We start from the raw sequence: 15,732 nt of genomic DNA on the forward strand, positions 1-15,732 counted from the left end.
AGAGCAGTGTCAAAATGTTGTTGGTTGGAGAGCAGATAATGCTCCCAGTCACTTTGCCACTACCACTCTGTTTTTCACACAGTCAAGTCTCAGTAGCAGTCAGTCTGGATTGCATATTCCTCATCCTGATTCTCCATCCTCCCACCATGCAGAGTGCCTGGAGACAACTGATCCCACACTTGGACACTCGGAAAAGCTGTTCACGTTTCCATTTATAGATTCGAGCCTCTCACCCAGCCAGCTTCAAACGGGTAAAGAGGACAATGCGTGCAGCGATGCCCAAATATTTGAGCAGCCACAGTCACATGAAACCCACGGTGGGAAAGTGCAATTACTATTACAAGAGGTGGATGATGATGAGACATAATTGCCAGAAAGTCAGGAGGAGGACAATGGTGCGATTATGGAAGAAGAGGTAGTGGATGATATAGTAACTAGTGTTGATCGAGCACTAAAATGCTCGGGTGCTCGAAGCTCGGGCCGAGCTCGCCGTGTTACTCGGGTGCTCGACCCAAGCAACGAGCCCAATGTTAGTCTATGGGAGATCCGAGCATTTTTGCGGCGGCACCCCCGGCAGTCTGTAGAAAGCCTAACAAGTGCCCAAAACGATAGTGACAGTGCTCAAATGACATGGGGACAGCATGGGGATCGCTACAGGAAGCATTTCTGACCCCCAGGTCACTGCTGTCAACAACGTGGTCAGAGGTATTAAGTAGAGATAAGCGTTGTTCTACTCGAACTGTTCGCCAATCTCAAATTCGAGCTGTTTTGGGCGGTGTTCGAGCCGTTCGGCGAACACGAACGATTTGAGAAAAATTCGGCTGTTCGAGGTTATGTTCGATAACTGTTCGTGCACCAAAATCATAACTGGATTTTTTCTCAGTAATGATGAAAATTAATGTTAATACGCAGTTTGAGTGTACAGCGGGGTGGGGGGTGGGGCAGGGGATGGATCTCTGCAGGAATAATGAAGATCTCCATTTTTTTTTCTCTTTCCCGCATTTACAGTGGGGAGGTGCAATCTGTCAGCCTATCAGCAGCGCACACACGGAGCGAAGTGCTTTTTTTCACACAAGCAAGGGCATGTGTCATTGGCAGTGTATGTCACATGTCCTTGCCCTATAAGACCAAGCCATTTTCCCCGTCGCCACCATTTTCTCACTGCTGCAGCTGCGTGTTAGACGGCACCGCTGTTGCTGTCTGCGCTATACCTTGTTAATTTCAAGCCAATTTTCGCACAAATCTACAGATAGCTTGGGAGTAGGGAATAGTTGTGATTGCAGTCCTTTTAAGGACTAGGTTACAGCATTTCCTACGACTTTTATCAGGCAGGTCTGTGCTCTTAAATAGATAGGTTGTGGGAGTAAAGACTAATTGTAATTAGAGTCCTTTTCAGGACTAGGTTACATCAGTTCCTATCAGTTTTTGCCAGGCAGGTCTGTGCTAGTGCTGTGCAAGTTTTTTTCACAGCATTTGGCTGAATCTAGCAAAGCTAATCCTTTTTGGCCTATTGCAGAGTGTGTTAGTCAGTGGAGTAGCCTATCTGTGTTGCAAGATATACCACCTGTGTATAGAATACCAATTATTTTACAGCACCTAGTGAAGTAAAATCTTTTGGGCATAGCATCATTCTATTAGTCCATCTATACTGACCTCCATCAGGTTGCAAATTGGATATAATTTTTTTCTGCATCTAGCTCTGAAAAAATATTTGGCCTTCTAGCAGTGTGTGGGACTTTCTCTATTAGTCCATCTATACTGACCTCCATCAGGTTGCAAACTGAATAATTTTTTTTTATGCATCTAGCTCTGAAAAAATATTGGGCTTGTAGCTGTGTGTGGGACAAGTTCTATTGCTCCATCTATACTGACCTCCATCAGGTTGCAAACTGAATATATTTTTTTCTGCATCTACCTCTGAAAAAATATTGGGCTTGTAGCTGTGTGTGGGACTTGTTCTATTAATCCATCTATACAGACCTCCATCAGGTTGCAAACTGAATATAATTTTTTTCTGCATCTACCTCTGAAAAAATATTTGGGCTTCCAGCAGTGTGTGGGACTTTCTCTATTAGTCCATCTATACTGACCTCCATCAGGTTGCAAACTGAATATAATTTTTTTCTGCATCTAGCTCTGAAAAAATATTTGGCCTTCTAGCAGTGTGTGGGACTTTCTCTATTAGTCCATCTATACTGACCTCCATCAGGTTGCAAATTAAAAATAATTTTTATCTGCGTCTAGCTCTGAAAAAATATTTTTGCTTCCAGCTGTGTGTGGGACTTGTTCTATTACTCCATCTATACTGATCTCCATCAGGTTGCAAATTGAATATAATTTTTTTCTGCCTCTAGCTCTGAAAAAATATTGGGCTTCTAGCTGTGTGTGGGACTTGTTGTATTAGTCCATCTATACTGACCTCCATCAGGTTGCAAACTGAATATATTTTTTTCTGTATCTACCTCTGAAAAAATATTGGGCTTCTAGCTGTGTCTGGGACTTGTTCTATTAATCCATCTATACAGACCTCCATCAGGTTGCAAACTGAATATAATTTTTTTCTGCATCTAGCGCTGAAAAAATATTTGGCCTTCTAGCAGTGTGTGGGACTTTCTCTATTAGTCCATCTATACTGACCTCCATCAGGTTGCAAATTAAAATTAATTTTTATCTGCATCTACCTCTGAAAAAATATTTGGGCTTCTAGCTGTGTGTGGGACTTGTTCTATTACTCCATCTATACTGACCTCCATCAGATTGCAAATTGAATATAATTTTTTTCTGCATCTAGCTCTGAAAAAATATTGGGCTTCTAGCTGTGTGTGGGACTTGTTGTATTAGTCCATCTATACTGACCTCCATCAGGTTGCAAACTGAATATATTTTTTTCTGCATCTACCTCTGAAAAAATATTGGGCTTCTGGCTGTGTGTGGGACTTGTTCTATTAATCCATCTATACAGACCTCCATCAGGTTGCAAACTGAATATAATTTTTTTCTGCATCTAGCTCTGAAAAAATATTTGGCCTTCTAGCAGTGTGTGGGACTTTCTCTATTAGTCCATCTATACTGACCTCCATCAGGTTGCAAATTAAAAATAATTTTTATCTGCATCTAGCTCTGAAAAAATATTTGGGCTTCTAGCTGTGTGTGGGACTTGTTCTATTACTCCATCTATACTGACCTCCATCAGGTTGCAAATTGAATATAATTTTTTTCTGCATCTAGCTCTGAAAAAAATATTGGGCTTCTAGCTGTGTGTGGGACTTGTTGTATTTGTCCATCTATACTGACCTCCATCAGGTTGCAAACTGAATATATTTTTTTCTGCATCTACCTCTGAAAAAATATTGGGCTTCTAGCTGTGTGTGGGACTTGTTCTATTAATGCATCTATACAGACCTCCATCAGGTTGCAAACTGAATATAATTTTTTTCTGCATCTAGCTCTGAAAAAATATTTGGCCTTCTAGCAGTGTGTGGGACTTTCTCTATTAGTCGATCTATACTGACCTCCATCAGGTTGCAAACTGAATATAATTTTTTTCTGCATCTAGCTCTGAAAAAATATTTGGCCTTCTAGCAGTGTGTGGGACTTTCTCTATTAGTCCATCTATACTGACCTCCATCAGGTTGCAAGCTGAATATAATTTTTTTCTGCATCTAGCTCTGAAAAAATATTTGGCCTTCAAGCAGTGTGTGGGACTTGTTCTATTAGTCCACCTATACTGACCTCCATCATGTTGCAAATTCAAAATAATTTTTTGTCTGCATCTAGCTCTGAAAAAAATATTTGGCCTTCTAGCAGTGTGTGGGACTTTCTCTATTAGTCCATCTATACTGACCTCCATCAGGTTGCAAACTGAATATTTTTTTTTCTGCATCTACCTCTGAAAAAATATTTGGGCTTCTAGCTGTGTGTGGGACTTGTTCTATTTGTCCATCTATACTGACCTCCATCAGGTTGCAAATTGAATATAATTTTTTTCTGCATCTAACCCAGCCAATAGTTTTGGCCTAATACCACAGTTTGGCCACTCAGCTCTGCTCGGTTCCCATCCATTGTTTTTTTGTGCAAACAACTCCAGAGTTGTGAATTAGTTAACCACCAAAATGAGTGGAAAAAGGCCTTCTGCTGGTGGAAAGGGGAATAGGCATGTTGGGAAGGGGAAAAAAGGTTGTGTCCGTGGGGTAGGTGTTAAAGCAACAGTAACATCTGCAGAAGAAAGACCATCTTCCAGCCAAACTAAAATGTCTACTTCTTTTAGCGGACAATGTGATAAGATCCCTTTCTTACGGCCACGCCAATCGCTACAAATTCCAGATGAGGCACAAAAACAGCAGGTGCTTCAACGGATATCAAGTGCTCCTTTAAGTGGGCTCTCCTCCACATCAACTTCAACATCACAAATACTCCAGTCCTCAAAGGTGTCACCCCAATCGCACTTGCTTCCTCACAGCTCCCAAATCTCCAGCTGCCCATCTGAGTATGAGGTAGAACAGATGGTTGAGTCTGCAGAGCTGTTTACTCATACTATAGCCTGGGAATCAGAGGTCGACTCCAGCGCTTCTGTGAATCCAGACGAGGAAATGATCTGCACTGATGCCCAGAATCTTTATGAGTCGGATCCAGGACCAGACGCAGAAGGTTCTGACCATAATGTAGACCCTCATTCCCAAACTGTAACTCCTGTTGGTGGAGACAATGAGGAAGACGATGATGAGACTCAAATACCTGATTGGAGCGACAACTTTAGTTTTTTGTCAGGGCAGGAACAGGTTGGCTCTGAGGACGACGGGTGTGATAACGCACAGGGTGATGATGATGAGGTTGGAGATCCCACTTACTGTCAACCCACAGTCAGCCAAGAGATGAGGTCAGCAGAGGAGGTGGAGGAAGATGCTAGTGACGACGAGGTCAGGTTGCGCCTTCCTGGACAGAGACGTAGTACTGGAAGCACGTCAACAACTGCATCCTCAAACACAACTTTGCCTCTCACCACAAGTCGTGGTGGCTCTTCAGGTCGCATGGGTGCTAAGCCTTGCATAGCCTGGACATTAATTCAGATCGATAAAGATGACCCAACTCGTGTTATCTGTAACATTTGTCAGCAAAAGCTAAGTAGAGGCCAAAAAATATATAGTTTGAGTACTTCATGCATGAACCGGCACATGGACATGAAGCATAAGTTGCAGTTTGAAGCTCAGTGTGATACAATGCGGCCTAGCCGGCCGGGCCAACCACCGTCTGCCATATCTTGTGCATCCGCGGCCTCTTCATCCTCTGTGACTGGGGGGACAGCAGTCACACCTGTTTTGGGGCGCAGACCTGCCACCTCTTTACCCGCAACAGCCAGCGTGATTGGCAGGTCATCATTTTCTTTGGAGGTGGTAACACCAGCTGGTGTTGAGCGCTGTCCGACATCGATAGCACCACCTTTGGATCAAGGCAACCTAACATGTCCACCTGCATCTTCCTCACAGACAAGGCAGTTTGCCGGGGACACCCTTATCAACCCCGTCTAAGCACAATAGCCAGCCCTCGGTCCCTCAGATGTGTACAAGTAAAAGACCATTTCCTCCTAGCCATGAGAAAGCTAAGAGGTTGAATTTCACCATCTGCAAGCTCTTGGCTACAGAAATGCTGCCTTTCCGCCTGGTGGACACAGAGGATTTTCGAGACCTTATGTCTGTCGCAGTGCCCCAGTACCAGATGCCCAGTCGGCACTACTTCTCAAAGAAAGGTGTGCCTGCGCTCCACCAGCATGTCGCACACAACATCACCGCTTCTTTGAGAAACTCTGTGTGTGACAGGGTGCAATTCACCACAGACACTTGGACGAGTAGGCATGGACAGGGGCGTTACATGTCGCTGACTGGGCACTGGGTAACTATGGTGACAGCAGGACAAGGGGCTGCTGTCCAAGTCTTGCCGTCCCCACGAGTTGTGCGTCAATCCTCTTTATGTCAAAGTTCCTCCACTGCTTCTGCCTCCTCAACCTCCTCTCGGTCTTCCACCTGCACCCAAAGCCTGTCTGGTCATGCCACAAGCTTTCTAACTGCGCAGAAGGGATCCTGCACACCTCCTTACTATGCTGGCAGTAGGGCTCAACATCATCAGGCGGTTTTTACTTTGAAATGTCTGAGAAATGTGAGTCACACAGCTGAGGAGTTGTGGTCAGCTCTGGAGAACCAATTTCATGAATGGTTGTCTCCACTGGACCTGAAACCAGGGAAGGCTGTGTGCGACAATGCTGCAAACCTGGGTGCGGCCCTTCGCCGGGACAATGTCACACACGTGCCTTGTATGGCTCACGTGTTGAACCTGGTTGTCCAGCAATTTTTAGCCAACTATCCCTGACTAGATGGCCTTCTGCAGAGGGCACGGTCGCTGTGTGCTCACTTCCGCCGTTCGCATCCCGCAGCTCAGCGACTTACATCTCTACAGAAGTCGTTGGGCCTGCCACTTCACTGGCTAAAATGCGATGTGCCTACCCGGTGGAATTCAACCCTGCACATGTTGCAGCGACTGTGGCAGCACCGACAAGCCCTGGTGCAATACGTTCTGACGTATAGCCTGGGCCAACGAGATCCAGACGTGGGGCAAATCACGCTGGAGGAGTGGTCTCAGATCAGGGACCTGTGCACCCTTCTGCACAGTTTTGAAATGGCGACGAAGATGTTTAGTGCTGACGATGCCATTATCAGCATGACTATTCCGGTGATTTACATGCTGGAGCACATGTTAAACAGAATTCGGAGTCAGGTGGTGGCACAAGAGGAGGTGGAGGAAGTAGAGGAGGAGGAGTTGTATGCGGAAGGGCTAACATCTGCAAGGTCCAGACGGTCGGCAGCACCAAGGCGGCAGGCATGTGAGAGTGGGGGAGATGGTTTTACCAGGGCGCATGGTAGCAGCCAAACTAGTGAGGAAGTTGCAGGAGCCCAGGAAGAAGTGGAGGACGAACTGATGGAAGACTCATCAGATGAGGGAGACCTTGATCACATTTCTGTTGTGCAAGGTTGGGGGGAGAGGACAGAGGAAGGAAGCATGATTGTTACCTCGCCACCAACACAACAGGGACTTGGTGCTCCTGGATGCGCAACACACATGAGTGCCTTCTTGCTGCACTACCTGCAACATGACCCTCGAATTGTGAGAATTAGAAATAATCCTGACTACTGGGTTGCCACACTGTTAGATCCCCGGTACAAAAGTAAATTTGCAGAAATTATTCCTGCCATAGAAAGGGATGCACGCATGCAGGAGTATCAGCAGAGACTGTTGCAGAATCTTACATGTGCTTTTCCACAAAACACCAGTGGTGCACGTAGTGAATCTCACAGTTCCAACTTGCCAACCGTGGGACCGTCAAGTATTCAGCACTCAAACCATAACAGAACCACAGTATCTGCTGGTAACATCAATTTTGCGCAATCATTTCACCACTTTTTTAGCCCATCCTTTGCAAGGCCACAGGAGACAAGAAGTCTGACACATAGTCAACGCCTAGAGACGATGGTACAGGAGTATCTCCAAGTAAACATTGAAGCCATGACTGTGTCACTGGACCCTTGCTCTTTTTGGGCTTCCAATCTGGATAAATGGCCGGAACTAGCCACTTACGCCTTGGAGATCTTGTCATGCCCCGCAGCCAGCGTTCTGTCTGAACGTGTGTTCAGCGCTGCTGGTGGTGTGCTGACAGATAAGCGCACGCGGTTCTCCACTGATAATGTAGACAGACTCACGTTCATAAAGATGAACAAAACATGGATCCGAAACGACTTTTCTACCCCTGTGTCATCCTGGGGAGAGTAAAAGATGGATGATTGGTTAAAATCACCCTACCAACCGTTTTAAGCTTTCAAATTACTAATCATGTTTATCTGTATCTTGGCTGGAAAATAATTTGGGCTTTGTAGCAGTGTGCAGCACTGATTCTATTAGGCCATCTATAATAAGCTCCACCAGATTTAATATTACTAATCATGTTTATCTGTATCTTGGCTGGAAAATAATTTGGGCTTTGTAGCAGTGTGCAGCACTGATCCTATTAGGCCATCTATACTAAGCTCCACCAGATTTAAAATTAATAATAATTTTTAGCTGCATCTAGCCCGGAAAATAATTTTGGGGCTCCGAGATGCGCAAGACACATAAGTGCCTTCTTGCTGCACTACCTGCAACATGACCCTCATATTGTCAGAATTCGAAGTAATCATGACTACTGGGTTGCCACACTCTTAGATCCGCCAAACTTTTCGATCAACCTTTTCATTTTAATAAAGACCAAAAAAATGGTCATTTTTGAAATTATAAGCATTAGCAGGATATTAGAAACTGAAATCAAACAGTTTTCAACTCAAAACTTTATTCTAGGTGATGTTACATTTTCACATAGGACCCTTTGTTCGAAAGGAGCTTCTGAACTCTCTCGTCCATTGAATTTGTCAGGTTTTGGATGGTTTCTGCTTCAATTGTTTTGCATGAGGACAGAATACCCTCCTAGAGCTGTTGCTTAGATGTGAGCTGCCTCCCGCCATCATAGACACTCCTTTTGATGATGCTCCAGAGGTTCTGAATGGGGTAGAGGTCAGGGGAGCATGGGGGTCACACCATAAGTTTGTCCCCTTTTATGCCCATATCAGCCAGAGATGCAGATGTTTTATGTGCAGCATGAGATGGTGCATTATCATGCAAAAAAATGATCTTGCTGTGAAATACACGGTTCTTCTTCTTGAACCATGGCAGGAAGTGCTGTTTGAGAAAATCCACATACATTATGGAGTTCATCTTTAGCGCCTTCAGGGATCCTAAAGGGGCCGACAATCTCTCTCCCCATGATTCCAGCCCAAAACATTACTCCACCTCCTCCTTGTTGGCGCTGTAGCCGTGTTTGCGTGGGGTGTCCATCAACCAGCCATCCTCCACTCCATCCATCTGGACCATCGAGCGCTGCACGGCACTCATCCGTGAACAAAACAGTTTTGAAATCAGTCTTCATGTAATGTTTGGCCCACTGGAGCCGTTTCTGCTTGTGTGAAGTGGATAGAGGAGGTCGACAGGATGGCGTATGCACAGCTGCAAACCTCTGAAGGACCCTGCATCTTGTTGTTCGGGGGACGTTGGAGGCACCAGCAGCTTCAAAAACTTGTCTGGTGCTATGACAAGGCTTTTTTGCCGCTTCTCTTTTAACCTGACGTAATTGCTTGTAGGAAAGAGTCCTCAATTTGCCCTTATCAGCACGCACACGTGTGTACTGAGAATCAGCTACATACTTCTTGATTGCCAAGACACTTCATCCTGATCATTGCACAATGTTGATTGTAGTCATGCCTTGACCTAAACACTCCACAATTTGTTGCTTCTCAGCAGCCGACACATCCTTTTTCTTTCCCATTTTGGCAGAAAATGTAGGCTGCTTAATAATGTGAGACAGCCTTCTTAAGTAGTCTTGCCTTTCATTGGACACACCTGCCAAACTAATTAGCACAGGTGTCTGCAATTGCTTACAGTGATATAAAGAGCCCTGACACACATCACCATCAATGAGTTTAACTGACAAACAAACAAATTCTTCCTTTATCACTCCTAAACACTTTTTGCATAATAATTTGGAACACAGTGTACATGTGCTTTTCCACAAAACACCAGTGGTTCACGTAGTGAATCTTACAGTTCTAACTTGCCAACCGTGGTCTGTATGGGGTTGTTCAATAAAGGGCCCAAAATTAAGATAACATAGATGGGAGAGGTCTCTATGAATAGGAATTCCTAAGTATTTGATACCCTGTGAGGGCCAGGCAAAGGGAAAGTTGGACTGGATGGAATCCTATATGGATTTGGGGAGGGAGACATTGAGGGCCTCAGACTTCGCTGCATTGATTTTAAAATTTGACCATGTAACAAAGTGATCTATTTCAGCCATAACTGCATGGATGGATATATGTAATTGAGTGATATATACTAGTACATCATCAGCAAATAGAGAGCACTTGTACTCGGTGCCTCCCACCTCAATCCACCTAATATTGGGGTTATGGCGAATTGATGAGAGCAGGTGCTCCGTCACTAGGATGTATAAGAGAGGGGACAGAGAACATCCCTGCCTTGTCCCATTGGTGATTGTGAAAGGTGATGAAAATGTTCTGACGCGCCCCCTGGACCTTGGGACACCCGGAGCTGGACCCTTTTTGGTGGATGCTGGTGGTTGTAGTCTCCGTGGCGACGACCCGGTTCCGTGGCTCAGGGCGGTCAAACCAGTGGCGGAACTATTTATGTGGTTTTGATGTTTAAATGTCCGACTACGCCACCCGTGGATTGCGGTCAGAGTGAACCGCCGCTCCAGGGCAGACCGCTGAGGCTGGTGTTGTGGGTGCAGCAGAGCGTAGCATAACTCCCCACGGGAGGAGTATAGCCTCAGGGCAGTGTATGCGGAGGATGGGGGTGATGGTGCAGGGCAGCAGCAGTAACGACACAGAGTCAGTGATGCAGTCCAGGGCCTTTACTCACGGTTCTTATTATCCAGACCACGTCTGCAGGTAATGGCTGCCCACGTCGTACTGTGCTCACCAGGTGAGGGGCTCAGACAACTCCCAGATAACTTTGGAGCGCTTCACAGGACCCCCTTTGTGTGTCCTTTGTCTGGCCTTTCTTACCAACCCTTCTGTCCGGCTGCCTCGGGCCTCCTCTTGGTAAACTTGGCGCCAGTTTCCCTGACCCTATGTGGTGCCTTCCTAGCGGGTGTAGCGAGGGGCTGCGCCACATAAAATGTCACAGCCTCCGGTTTCTAGCTGAGGGTCGTTTCCTGCCTCCACTAGTTTCAGGGACCGGTCTCCCCCTTTGGCCTGACCCCTCCACGCAGGTGGATTCGGGCGTGCGGTGGCGACTCACCCGTCCGCACCCCTGGGATCCCTTCATTCCTCGTTCCTGGAGCCTTCTCCGCTCCTCTTCCTTCCTTCTCAATCTTCCAGGCCTGGGCCTCTGTTATTAGGCCCGCCTCCGGAGCAGAGCTCATGCAGAGCCCCTGCTCCCTGCCACTTCTGCTCAGACTTCTCTGCACTGAACTAAGATGGTGCCCACCTTTTATACTCCCTTCTCAATGCACCCAGGAACTGCTTCCTCCCTGCTCCTGCACTACAGGGTTCCCCTTCCTCAGTGTTCCCTCCCCCCACTCCAGCCAGGGACAGGGACTGTCGTGCCCATCTCAGGGGCATATTGGTCGCCCTGCCCCACGGCAATGTGGTGTAATGCATGCAGGTGTCGGGTCCTGATCCACACTCCATCCTTACCTGAGAGTGAGATATCACACCTCTGGGTGAGGTGCAATACCTCTGTAGCAACCGAGCCCTCAGGGTAATACAGTTCCATTTATCTTCAGCCTAGGTGACGTATTGCGATACAGGGCCGTGATTTTGGCTATAAAAGCGTCCCCTAGACCCCTACCCCAAGCTTTTTAAGAGAATCATATATGGCGTGCCAGGAGACTCTATGGAATGCTTTCTCAGCATCCAACGAGAGTATCTAATTACAAATTTTTAACTGCATCTAGCCCAGGAAATACTTTGTGCCTACTAGCAGTGTCTGCTAGTCAGCGGATTATCCCGGCTGTTAAGCAAGCTACACCACCTGTAGTTTTGACACTTAATTTTTTCAAAGGAAATGCTTCGGGACCACGGGATACTCAGTGAAGAGCATCAGGAGGCACCCCAAGGCATAGGGGCTGGGACTGGAAGTAGGATGCCTTGCGGTGGACAGCCGAGCTCGATCCTTATAAAAGCTTTTTAACTGCAGCAGCTTTAGTGGACGCTACTGGAGCTGGAATTACGCGGCTGCTGGCATGAGACTTGCCCTCCAATAGATCCTTGTAAATGGATTTAAAGTGTATTCATTCAAATTAGAGAGACAATTTAAATTAAAAAGCTTAGAGCTGCCTCCACCACAGGGGGGCTCGCTCGACCCACCAGCTGAGAGGTTGAATTTCACCATCTGCAAGCTCTTGGCTACAGAAATGCTGCCTTTCCGCCTGGTGGACACAGAGGATTTTCGAGACCTTATGTCTGTCGCAGTGCCCCAGTACCAGATGCCCAGTCGGCACTACTTCTCAAAGAAAGGTGTGCCTGCGCTCCACCAGCATGTCGCACACAACATCACCGCTTCTTTGAGAAACTCTGTGTGTGACAGGGTGCATTTCACCACAGACACTTGGACGAGTAGGCATGGACAGGGGCGTTACATGTCGCTGACTGGGCACTGGGTAACTATGGTGACAGCAGGACAAGGGGCTGCTGTCCAAGTCTTGCCGTCCCCACGAGTTGTGCGTCAATCCTCTTTATGTCAAAGTTCCTCCACTGCTTCTGCCTCCTCAACCTCCTCTCGGTCTTCCACCTGCACCCAAAGCCTGTCTGGTCATGCCACAAGCTTTCTAACTGCGCAGAAGGGATCCTGCACACCTCCTTACTATGCTGGCAGTAGGGCTCAACATCATCAGGCGGTTTTTACTTTGAAATGTCTGAGAAATGTGAGTCACACAGCTGAGGAGTTGTGGTCAGCTCTGGAGAACCAATTTCATGAATGGTTGTCTCCACTGGACCTGAAACCAGGGAAAGCTGTGTGCGACAATGCTGCAAACCTGGGTGCGGCCCTTCGCCGGGACAATGTCACACACGTGCCTTGTATGGCTCACGTGTTGAACCTGGTTGTCCAGCAATTTTTAGCCAACTATCCCTGACTAGATGGCCTTCTGCAGAGGGCACGGTCGCTGTGTGCTCACTTCCGCCGTTCGCATCCCGCAGCTCAGCGACTTACATCTCTACAGAAGTCGTTGGGCCTGCCACTTCACTGGCTAAAATGCGATGTGCCTACCCGGTGGAATTCAACTCTGCACATGTTGCAGCGACTGTGGCAGCACCGACAAGCCCTGGTGCAATACGTTCTGACGTATAGCCTGGGCCAACGAGATCCAGACGTGGGGCAAATCACGCTGGAGGAGTGGTCTCAGATCAGGGACCTGTGCACCCTTCTGCACAGTTTTGAAATGGCGACGAAGATGTTTAGTGCTGACGATGCCATTATCAGCATGACTATTCCGGTGATTTACATGCTGGAGCACATGTTAAACAGAATTCGGAGTCAGGTGGTGGCACAAGAGGAGGTGGAGGAAGTAGAGGAGGAGGAGTTGTATGCGGAAGGGCTAACATCTGCAAGGTCCAGACGGTCGGCAGCACCAAGGCGGCAGGCATGTGAGAGTGGGGGAGATGGTTTTACCAGGGCGCATGGTAGCAGCCAAACTAGTGAGGAAGTTGCAGGAGCCCAGGAAGAAGTGGAGGACGAACTGATGGAAGACTCATCAGATGAGGGAGACCTTGATCACATTTCTGTTGTGCAAGGTTGGGGGGAGAGGACAGAGGAAGGAAGCATGATTGTTACCTCGCCACCAACACAACAGGGACTTGGTGCTCCTGGATGCGCAACACACATGAGTGCCTTCTTGCTGCACTACCTGCAACATGACCCTCGAATTGTGAGAATTAGAAATAATCCTGACTACTGGGTTGCCACACTGTTAGATCCCCGGTACAAAAGTAAATTTGCAGAAATTATTCCTGCCATAGAAAGGGATGCACGCATGCAGGAGTATCAGCAGAGACTGTTGCAGAATCTTACATGTGCTTTTCCACAAAACACCAGTGGTGCACGTAGTGAATCTCACAGTTCCAACTTGCCAACCGTGGGACCGTCAAGTATTCAGCACTCAAACCATAACAGAACCACAGTATCTGCTGGTAACATCAATTTTGCGCAATCATTTCACCACTTTTTTAGCCCATCCTTTGCAAGGCCACAGGAGACAAGAAGTCTGACACATAGTCAACCACTAGAGACGATGGTACAGGAGTATCTCCAAGTAAACATTGAAGCCATGACTGTGTCACTGGACCCTTGCTCTTTTTGGGCTTCCAATCTGGATAAATGGCCGGAACTAGCCACTTACGCCTTGGAGATCTTGTCATGCCCCGCAGCCAGCGTTCTGTCTGAACGTGTGTTCAGCGCTGCTGGTGGTGTGCTGACAGATAAGCGCACGCGGTTCTCCACTGATAATGTAGACAGACTCACGTTCATAAAGATGAACAAAACATGGATCCGAAACGACTTTTCTACCCCTGTGTCATCCTGGGGAGAGTAAAAGATGGATGATTGGTTAAAATCACCCTACCAACCGTTTTAAGCTTTCAAATTACTAATCATGTTTATCTGTATCTTGGCTGGAAAATAATTTGGGCTTTGTAGCAGTGTGCAGCACTGATTCTATTAGGCCATCTATAATAAGCTCCACCAGATTTAATATTACTAATCATGTTTATCTGTATCTTGGCTGGAAAATAATTTGGGCTTTGTAGCAGTGTGCAGCACTGATCCTATTAGGCCATCTATACTAAGCTCCACCAGATTTAAAATTAATAATAATTTTTAGCTGCATCTAGCCCGGAAAATAATTTTGGGGCTCCGAGATGCGCAAGACACATAAGTGCCTTCTTGCTGCACTACCTGCAACATGACCCTCATATTGTCAGAATTCGAAGTAATCATGACTACTGGGTTGCCACACTCTTAGATCCGCCAAACTTTTCGATCAACCTTTTCATTTTAATAAAGACCAAAAAAATGGTCATTTTTGAAATTATAAGCATTAGCAGGATATTAGAAACTGAAATCAAACAGTTTTCAACTCAAAACTTTATTCTAGGTGATGTTACATTTTCACATAGGACCCTTTGTTCGAAAGGAGCTTCTGAACTCTCTCGTCCATTGAATTTGTCAGGTTTTGGATGGTTTCTGCTTCAATTGTTTTGCATGAGGACAGAATACCCTCCTAGAGCTGTTGCTTAGATGTGAGCTGCCTCCCGCCATCATAGACACTCCTTTTGATGATGCTCCAGAGGTTCTGAATGGGGTAGAGGTCAGGGGAGCATGGGGGTCACACCATAAGTTTGTCCCCTTTTATGCCCATATCAGCCAGAGATGCAGATGTTTTATGTGCAGCATGAGATGGTGCATTATCATGCAAAAAAATGATCTTGCTGTGAAATACACGGTTCTTCTTCTTGAACCATGGCAGGAAGTGCTGTTTGAGAAAATCCACATACATTATGGAGTTCATCTTTAGCGCCTTCAGGGATCCTAAAGGGGCCGACAATCTCTCTTCCCATGATTCCAGCCCAAAACATTACTCCACCTCCTCCTTGTTGGCGCTGTAGCCGTGTTTGCGTGGGGTGTCCATCAACCAGCCATCCTCCACTCCATCCATCTGGACCATCGAGCGCTGCACGGCACTCATCCGTGAACAAAACAGTTTTGAAATCAGTCTTCATGTAATGTTTGGCCCACTGGAGCCGTTTCTGCTTGTGTGAAGTGGATAGAGGAGGTCGACAGGATGGCGTATGCACAGCTGCAAACCTCTGAAGGACCCTGCATCTTGTTGTTCGGGGGACGTTGGAGGCACCAGCAGCTTCAAAAACTTGTCTGGTGCTATGACAAGGCTTTTTTGCCGCTTCTCTTTTAACCTGACGTAATTGCTTGTAGGAAAGAGTCCTCAATTTGCCCTTATCAGCACGCACACGTGTCTACTGAGAATCAGCTACATACTTCTTGATTGCCAAGACACTTCATCCTGATCATTGCACAATGTTGATTGTAGTCATGCCTTGACCTAAACACTCCACAATTTGTTGCTTC

Source organism: Phyllobates terribilis, unplaced genomic scaffold, assembly GCF_046119375.1.
Source record: "Phyllobates terribilis strain yellow unplaced genomic scaffold, ASM4611937v1 Scaffold_1__5_contigs__length_1240528914, whole genome shotgun sequence".
Taxonomy (NCBI): Eukaryota; Metazoa; Chordata; class Amphibia; order Anura; family Dendrobatidae; genus Phyllobates; species Phyllobates terribilis.